Source organism: Dermacentor albipictus, chromosome 6 (assembly GCF_038994185.2).
Source record: "Dermacentor albipictus isolate Rhodes 1998 colony chromosome 6, USDA_Dalb.pri_finalv2, whole genome shotgun sequence".
Taxonomy (NCBI): domain Eukaryota; kingdom Metazoa; phylum Arthropoda; class Arachnida; order Ixodida; family Ixodidae; genus Dermacentor; species Dermacentor albipictus.
This window is the reverse complement of record NC_091826.1, coordinates 107,491,780-107,501,808: the sequence shown is the minus strand read 5'-3', so window position 1 is coordinate 107,501,808 and position 10,029 is coordinate 107,491,780.

Genomic DNA, 10,029 nt, shown 5'->3' with positions numbered 1-10,029 from the left:
CTACACGATGCGTAACGGAGAAGCCGCCGCTGGACGGCGGAGACGCTGGATATATAGCTGTATATCAGGTTGCACGGTGCGCTCCAGCGCCTCCTTGCACTGGCGGCACGCTTTATGTTCCAGCTGTGGATTTGATGGCGTCGCTTCCGGCGGCGATGCGCTCACACAGCCCAGCTACGCGCCGACGGCGCCAGCAAACGTATTTTCCTTTCGCTTCGAATCCGTCGCGGATGGCGCTTCAAACCGGCCACAAATGCATACACTTGAGATAGCTTAACCTTCTCCTCATACTAATTTCAGGCATCAAAACGAGGACCGCTGGCTGATACCAGCGGGGTCTCGGCCGAGAAGCCTGAGTACGGGTTCTTCTCGCTGTGCGTCAGCAGCCGGGCGCTGCTTTGAGTTGAGCTATTCTCGTATCCTAGCTACCGTTCGAGCTACAGGTTTGACACTGGTGGTCGCTTGTCATGAAAGGTTTATACCTCAGGTTATGCTGCTTAGCATTACTTCCCATCGAAACGAAATTATTGTAGCCGATATTCGGGTCACCTGCGGAGGCGACGCAAGATACGCACCCAAGGGAGAAACGTTCCTCCCCTTTTAATTGCCACAAGAGGACGCGACATGTGAAGTGCATGTAAAGAAGGAACTCACTGGCCTGACGGGGGAAACGACTATTTCCTCCTTTCTCGCACTTTTTTTAAGACGAAGCTTAATCGCCAACATGAGGTGCTGTTGTAACCGGCCATGTCTACATGAGCAATTGCTCTCCAATAAAGTGAGCTTCCACTGAGTTTCCAGTGAGTTTCGGTGTATCCTTGCCTCCGTACGCGCCTGTCTGCTTACTCGCGTCAGGCTGCTGTCCCGGCACCTCCCTGCGTTCCTCCCGTGACTGGCGTGGCGTTCATGACGCCCACGCAGATGAAAAATAACCGTAACAAAGTGCTATAGTGAGCCAGCCGCAACAGATAGGCAACAATTCGCAATGCGTTATATATCTTGGACTTCCTAAATTTGTCGCGAATGACATCTTACATAAAGAAGTTCGGCTCTTCTCTTCTCATGCGATTTCATATCTTAAGAGTACAAACTCTCCTAAACATATATGCATCGCCATGCTTTCATTGTTGAATCTGCCTTATTTTTTAACCATCCATAGTATCGCTCACGTTGCCCTCAAGTTGTTTTCGTACAAAAACTATTAGGCCCACTGAATGTTAACCTATGCGAATAAGTCTTACTAAATGCGTCTGTTTCAACCGCCCAAATTGAATTTGATGATACGTTTTTTAAACAATATCTGCATGGTATTTTAAAAGACCACCTTACACACCTGGGTACAAATACCCTGATAGTATCATGAGCCAAGAAAGAAAAGGAGAAGCAAAAGCGTAAGAGTTGAAAAGAACAAGAAAGCATGATGAGGCTGTGGATGAAATAAAGAAATAAGAGGTGATACTATTAGTGTCCAAATATAAAGAATGGAATATATCAAATTAGGAGAAGCACACAAAACGTACGCGGAGCTGCGTGGCCAATGGGCGAAAAGGACACGCTGCAGAAGAGAGAGCAGCCCATGGAGCTATGCTCTGGGACAACGGGTAACGGAAGGAGCTGGAGACCGAATGGAGCGTAGGAATCGTGGAGACGGCGACAACCCAGTGGAAACTGCACTTAAGTTGCCACTGCTGCGACCCGTGAACTGAGCCAGCGCTTCACCGGAGGTGGCAGCTACAGGCTGACGGCACCATCTCCAAGACTCCCTGCGGTTAATATCAGCAGGCCAGTGGAGTGGGCCGAGCGATCCAGGCGCCTCGGTCCCCCCACTGCCCTGACCACCTGACCAGGTAGACCATGGGTCATACGTCGGGCACAACGACATTGTATCTTCGGCAAACCGGCAGGCCTATCGACGTGTCGTCGGAGGGAACGACGACGAGGTGGCATGGCCACGTCGAGGGACGTAATGTAAATATTTTGAACTGTCCAAACCATCGTGTGTGGGGACTTTAGAGAAGACGCTCAAATAACTCGCGCTGTATATAGCTTGTTGTTCGGTATGTTTTGCTCTTTGGTATGTAGTGCGTGTTTCTTGCAGACTGACATATTTTACTTCTGAGTACATGCTCCGTAAAGGCTTTTCCTGGCTTTAACGTTCGGTGCATTGTGCTTAACCCTTTGAGACCTTGACAAAATATTGGCGAGCCTGTCAGGACACATTACCTGAATACTGGTTCTCCCATTTCTAGGGAACTTGGATTATGAAAAGCGGTTGGCTGTAGCGAGTACTCTGGGTCTAAGCCGCCCGGAATCGCCTAGCCTTTTCGATCGAGCACAGCAAGAAGATCGAGAAGCACGGGAAGCCGAAAAGAAGAATTTGTTTTGAAGTTGGGTTTGGCTGACGCGTCTATCGGAAGGGATGACGCGGACAGATTGCCTATTTCTTTGGAAATGGAGCCGCAGAGAACAAAAAATGTAAGCGAATGTTAATGGCTTCATTTGACGACAAAAAAGACGACCTTGACTCTTATTTACATCGTTTTGAAAGGGTTTTGAGACAAGGGTGGGAGCGAACTGACTGAGCTACAGCGCTCAGTTCGTGTTTAATAGGCGAATCTTTGAACTTGTTCGGGAGAACGCCAGCAGCTGGGTCAATAGACTACGACAAAGTCACGAAAGCTCTACTGCAGAGATTCAGGCTTACTGCTAAAGAATTCCATGATAAATTTTGGAATTGTAGACCAGAACAACCAGATGAATGTTAAACAGTTTGCTTTCCGTTTGCAAACTATGTTGAAAGATGGGTGGAATGCCAAACTCTGAGATCAGAGAATCAGAAGACGTCAGGGAGTGCATTGTGACCGAAGAATTGTTGGCTTGCTATAGCCCAAAACTCAATGCTTTTCTGAAAGAACGTTCATTATAACATCTAGATGACTTTGCCGATTGTGCTGACCAATTTGTGGAAGTGCAAGGCCTAAAGAACACAGGGAGAACGAAAGATGAAAGAGATAATATAGAAGACAATGTAAACCAAGTGATGCAAGGTGCGGTACCTAAGGTACGTCAATGTTTCTTGTGCAACCGCGTCGGCCATCATGCCGTAGATCGTCGTGCACGGGGTAAACGCACACAGGCTCATATCATTTGTCAGCACTGCAAGAGACGAGGACGCCGCACAGAAGACTGCAGGCTACAGAACCAAGGAAAGGCGGCATGCGTGGTTTCCCTAAAGGGTGGAAGGGCAGCACCTTTGCAAGAATCGACCAAGGATACCCAAAATGCGCATGATAGGACAGAAAGCAACGCCATGGACAACAAGGACGCTTTTAAGAAGAGGATACTATCACCGTGTCTACCTGCAGTTGACGACGAGATGAACGGGATGCGAGTCTCGGTTCTACGAGATAATAGCACCAACGCAGACTTGGTGAGACGGAGTTTGATTCGAGAACAAGACTTAGCAGAACAAACAGCAGCGGTTATCACGGTTGGCAGCATGGTACGGCAATTACCCGAGACCAAAATTCAAGTGTCCACTCCCTACTACTCCGGATGGCTGGGCAGCACTGCAATGATGAGCTTTGATGAGCCACTATATGGTTTAATATTTGGTAATATACCTAGTGTAAGAAGTGTGGGTGAATGATACTGATACCAATGTAAAAGCAGCTGCATGGTCACGGCAAAGGCAAAACAAGAAAATAAAACAAATCAGAAGCACTATCCTAACTAGGTACTAACACAAGAGAGGAAGACTACGGAGGAAATTCCAGCAGTATCGTTGGCGGTAATTACAAAAGCCGGTACACAGCGGCCATTACAGGCACTGAAGATACCCACAACCGAAGTACTTTCATGACGCCAACAGAACTGGCGAAATAGCAAAGAAAGGAGGAATCCATCCAAGCTAGTTCTGAGAAAGAAGGAGAGTCCGCGACAAACAGTACAGGAAGGACCATTTTCGAATTCCAGAGGAAAAACGGATTCTTGTATAAAAGATGCAAGTTTACCTCGGGCAGAGAAGTGATGCAGTTAGGGGTCCCTAAATCACTACAACAGACAGTTGAATTTCGGGCACGATAGCATCAAGTCCGAGGACCAAGGAATAAAGAGAACGTTGGCAGGGATCACAAAATATTTATTAAAAAAATGGTGGCAATAACCAGTGGTGTCGTAGTGCAAAAAATTAAGTGAACAAAACCATACCTGTGAATTCGGGAATTACTCGGTGCTCACATCCTCAGCGTAGCTACGTAAGGCGTTCATAAAACTTAACAAATCCGAACAGATTACTCAGCACAACACGCAGGGGGTGATTCTGCCTATCAGGACAACCTAGCTGAGGACACTTGCACTGAGCATCGCTTTGCAGACACGCACGTACTCTTTGCCAATTAACCAATGCATTTCAGTGCACGGTGTTTATCGGCTGTTCAGTCGTCGCTTAAGTGATATCATTAGAAACGGCAAGGGTTTACATGCCCAGCCGATAGAAAAGCAACATTCCCAAATGTGAATGACACGCCCTAGCCAGCTGCCGTCAGAGCATCATGGAGCTGGGCGATCACAGTTGGCTTAGAGGCTCAAGAATAACAGGTCGCAAGTCACGGCTCTATGGAGGACATTCCTACGGTTCAAGATGACATCATGAAGAAAAGAACTTGCGAATAGAAGAAAACTGGCGCGCGAACGTTCCACACTGCGTGGCGCTCGTGACAGTAATCTGAATGAAAGAGCTGCATTATATTTGGCGTTGGCCGGAGAAACATCGCGCGATATTGGCTGTTTGGTTAGAGTAAAGGGCGGCTACTTAGGGTGACCGAGGTTCGATCTGATCATATGAAACGTTAAATGTGTCTCCTCCAATACTAGCTATTAAGCAGGATAACCACGGCAGAGCCTAGCGGCAGCACTCGCTCTCACAAAAAGTTGGGAGTGTTCTCAAAGATAGCTTCGCTTTATTTATTTATTTATTCAGTTACCCCACAGGCTCCCAAAAGAGTATTGCTTGAGGGGAGGCTACAGGGAATTAGGAAAAAGAAAGGAGTACTAAGAAATTATACATTGTTTGCGGGTAAACATGAAAGAACAAATATCTAACAATATAAATAATGCGATAAATGAAACAAAGAGACTGTGTGAAGCACGAAAAAGGAGTACCAAGAAATAAAGAAATGGTAGCAGGTGAAGATGAAAGAACAGGTCTCTAAAAATGTTAACGCAATATAAAACAAACATTCAAACAAATAAAACAAAAAACTATACCAATTCGCTATAAGCGTTTACTTAGGGGTGCAGTATGGTTTAGTTGTGATGAATTATGGAAATAATATGCATAAGCGTGGTTTGAAGGATTTAGGGTAAAGAATGTCAACTATATGGTTTGGCAGGTTATTCTAATGCTGAATGGAATTGAATTGAAAACTTTGGTTCGGCGAAAGATACGCTGGAAACTGAGATGATTAAGTAGACACCGAGAGACGATGACGCTGCATAGAGGCGATGCATCGTGGGGCAGTCGGAACGACGAGTTGAAGCAATGCTCGAGGCACTAGGAAAACTAGAAAAAAATGCTGTGAAACACAATTTGTACTGACCTGCCCTACAACAAATGGGGTCAGCAGCTGCTTCATACAAAGGTGAGCGGGTGGCGCTTATACAGAAGGTGCGAGCTGTGCGGAGTAATCACAGGCGTTTACCGTGTCATGTCGACCTTTTCAAACGGGCAATGCTGTATGCAGCCAATGACAGTTGCAGTTCTTTGAGGCACGGCCCAGCTCGAACGTCGCAGTTCAGTTGCTTCTGCTTTCAAGCACGGCCATGTTTAAGCTTTCCTAATCACAAACTGCGCATGAAGGTATGGTAATATCCTGGCGCGTTTTCCAACAGCGCCCAAATGTGCACAAAAATTAATTATGTGCTTAGTACTGGGTCTTAAAAAGTAAATAAAAAATTTTAAAAAAACACGAGCACGAGTACAACACAGCGAACAAACATGAAAGCATGCAGCGGCACGAGATGGTGTCCTTGAAGCAAACTAATTGATTAATATAGAACACCCGCGAATGTATTTCACATCAGATTTTATTTGTTGTATGCGGGTGCTTCCTACACTGCATACATCATCATGAACTGCGAAGCATGCAGGCACTAACATTGCGCTGAAGTACCCATTCAAATAATCAAATATAGCATAAAATATTAGTATATTTCTGACCCCCCGCGGCCGTTCACAGCCACAATAAAGCCATGCTGCGGGCCCAGCTTTACGCAGCACTGTCAGTATAGTTATTCCACTGCTGGGCAGTTATGACACTTCCAGCAGAATTATGTCGCATTGAGCAATCGATACTTTCGCACGTAGCTATCACCAGAAATCAAGATGCTGGTCGACCAGCCTCTATACATGTGTTCACGACACCTGTGATTTCCCGAAAAGTTGCATCAGCTTCACTGGTTCCTAGTACCACAGCCAGAATGCCAATGACAAAGCAACGACAAAGGCTAAGCAACATAATCTTACAAGTGTTGCCGAATGCATTTCTCAAGTGTTTGCCGCTCAGATGATGAAGCTATTACAAACAGCTGCAGTACCTATCACCAAGCCGATTTTATGTGCCGCAGAACAGATGTCTAGTTCAGTCCAAGGGCCGAGTATCACATCAGACCCAACGTCTGTTGGATCCGATACTTGCCCTTTGCGGCAGTCAGACTCATAGGATGACCTGCAAACAGGTCATGATACGAGGCGTCAAAAGCGAACGGAATCTACAGTAGCTTCGTCTTGCCCACATATTAACGAAAAGGATAATCCTAATTCTCATTCTGGTGTCCAAGTGAGTTCATTGCAACAGTAGTCGCTGAAGTAATGCCATCATCGCTATAGATTCTTTAAGAGTGCTGGAGTGAAATTGTCGTTCCTTGATTTCTGCTTCAGCGGACTTGTAATAAAACTGAGGAAAGTCAGTATGACAAGGTAGCCATCCTTCTTTATTTTCACTTCATCCTCTTCTTCTCTCCGAATCTTTTTTCTTCTTTTACCTTACATTCCCCACCTTTTAAGTCTCACCCCTCCTGGAGTGATAAGGAAGGACGTTGTTCACAGCTGCAGCTTTCAATGGTTCACTGTTCATATAACCAGCAGTTTTTAGTACACGTTGCTCCACACACGTTTTCACAACCTGCAACGGACCAAGAAATTTCACGTTGGTTCCTGGTAGTCTCTTTCGGACAACAACTAACTCCTCTAACTTAATTTCTGGTACATATCAATGATGTCTCTTATCAAATTGGCGTTTCATCGCTTCGAGATACCTCCTGCGCTCCTAGATGGTTTTTGGTTGTTCCGCTGGCTGCACTTCATCTGGAATTCCAAGCTCCTGGTCGGCGGACTGTTCTGGCACTTCACCATGAGCCGCAAAGTGTGGGCTACATCATAGGCTTGTGGTGTGTGTCCTGCTATGGTGTGCAATGGCTTCTTCTAGACAACACCTCCATGCTCCTCGGAAATCTGGGCACCTCCACATAAACTGCATTGTGTTACTGATAACTCTCTCCGCCAATCCATTGTCTTGCTGGTGTTAGGGTGAGCAGCGCCGCAGCACCACCCAGTGACCGTCTGCCCACTAATGAAACTTGTTGCTCATGAATTTACGTCCATTGTCAGAGACTACGACTTTCAACTTCGAAAACATCGCTCGGTCAAGGAGGGTAATAACACTATTAGTATCTTCTTTACCAATGCGCGCAGCTACCATTCTTGTGCATTGGTCGATTGCCACTAGAAATGACTGCGTTTGCCCCACACCTTCGCTCTTTTTTTTTTCAACTCGGCAAAATCAACATGCGCTGTTTCAAAAAGTGCATCTGAGTGAAGCGGTAATACGAATTCATGTGATCGTTGGCGGTACTTTGCGTTATCGACCTAGTGCAAGGGGCATGGCCGAACGTAGTTGTCTACATCTCTCTTCATATTTTTTCTTGTGAATCTCTGTAAAAGCTTCTTATAAACCATCAGGACCGTCAGAGTCGGGGGTGTCATGCTGCATGTGGAACACTTTTCAAACTAGGGTCTCCGGCACCACGAACCTTTCATTCGCAATCTGTAGACCCTCGCATCCTTCCCATATGCTTGTCACTTTTAACAATTCATGTGGAATTTCAACCACCAGTCTAGATAACGCATCTGCGTCCGTCAGCCCGCCTCCTGCCTGGTGGATGACCTCAAAATCGCACTGCAGCAGTTCGTTTATCCAGCACGCCAGCTTTTCACTTGGCTCTGTCTGACTGAGCAGATAGGTGAGGCTGACGAGTCGTATGCAGTTTGAATTTTCTCCCGTCTATGTACGACCTAAACTACCGCGCTGCCATGAGGGTGGCAAGGGCTTCTTTCTCCGTCGCACAGTAGTTAAGCTGAGAAGAGTTAAATGTGTAAGAGTAGTACCCTACGACTCGAAGTTGTCGATTTAGCGAAGAACTGCAGACTGTTTGATACAACACTGCCTCTATAACAAAGTGTGATGCATCTTTGTTCATCTCGAACGGCAGGCTGAAGTCAGGTAGAGTTAGTACTGGGTTAGCAGAGATGCGGCAAACTAGTTCTTGATACTCTTCGCAATCATCGAACCAAATAAAAGAAACATCCTTTTTTGTTCTTTTGTCAGCTTGGGCAGGCACCTTGGCATGTTTGCGAAATCCTCAATGAAAGTCCTGAAGTAGTCTGCTAGTCTAAAGAAACCTGGCAGCGAATGAAGGTCATGAGGCTTTGTAAATGTGAAAATTTTATATACAGACTCTTGTTTGGTACTTTTGGTAGCACCGTTGAACACTATCGAGAAATATGACCTTCGGCTGAAATAAACCACTCTTGTTTTCATTTATCTTGAGATCTGCGCTTCTGAGTGCTTGCGAGACCTTCGCCAGATGTTCGGTGTGGTCCTGCTGAGAGCTCTAATCCATAACGATGTCATCAATGTAAACATTGCAAATAAATCCGATATATGACATTAAAACATTGATCGTCATCTTCTGAAACCATTCGGGGGAATTGCTCTAGCCAAAAGGTAGTCTATTATATTCGTATGTGTCGAATGGCGTCACACAGGCGGATATTGTTTTAGTGTCTTCTGACAGTGTCACTTGCCAGAAGCATTTGCACAGCTCCCAGCGAGAAAAGATCTTACAGCCCCCAGTTTCATCGATGATTTCGTCAATAAGTGTTATTGGATATGTAAATAAGTCAATCTGCTTGTCGGCTTGCCTGTAATCAGCGGAAAAACGAAATGTGCTATCTCCGTTAGGAGCAATGGTGATCGGAAAAGTGAAGTCAGAGGTTGATGGGTGGATAACAATGGCGTCGAGAATCTTTTGTATTTCTTCCTTCAATCAACATTTCTTCTGCTGTGGCATACTACAGGCCTTGCGTATCACTACAATCTTGGCACGAAGTTCAAACGGTATTTCAAACATTGATGTGGCCTTTCGATAGCCCCCAACGGACAATAGCTCCGGATACAGCTTGATAACGTCCGTGGCTGTAGTGGGCTTTGTCGGTCATCCCGAGTAGTGACTTCCCCATCCCAGTAGAGGTTAAGTCGTTGTGGTTGCATCACTAGGCGGAACAAGAGAAACTGGTATTTTACTCCAGCGAGAGCGAGAGCCTTAGCTAAGGTACTTTTTCTTCTGCGCGTGATCGACACTGCCGCCCACCTATTATACGTCTGTGTCCTGCCATCATAATCATGCATCGTCACAGGACGGTCTTCCAGGATGCTTAGGCCCGGAATTCCGCTCTTGTTTAAAACTTTATCGATGCTCCACTATCTGGCAAAGCCTTGACGTTCCTCCCGGTTTCTGGCACAGAAATATACACAAGCTTGGCACGACCGGTGAGGAAGACGATCTCTTGAGATGAAAGGGGGTGGCCTCCCAATGTCAACCTGGTCACGTTTTTACACTGCAGTGTGTGACCTTCATTGGTGAAGTACTGTAGCCGCTAGAAGCCCTCTCTTGATGCGGCAGAGGGTA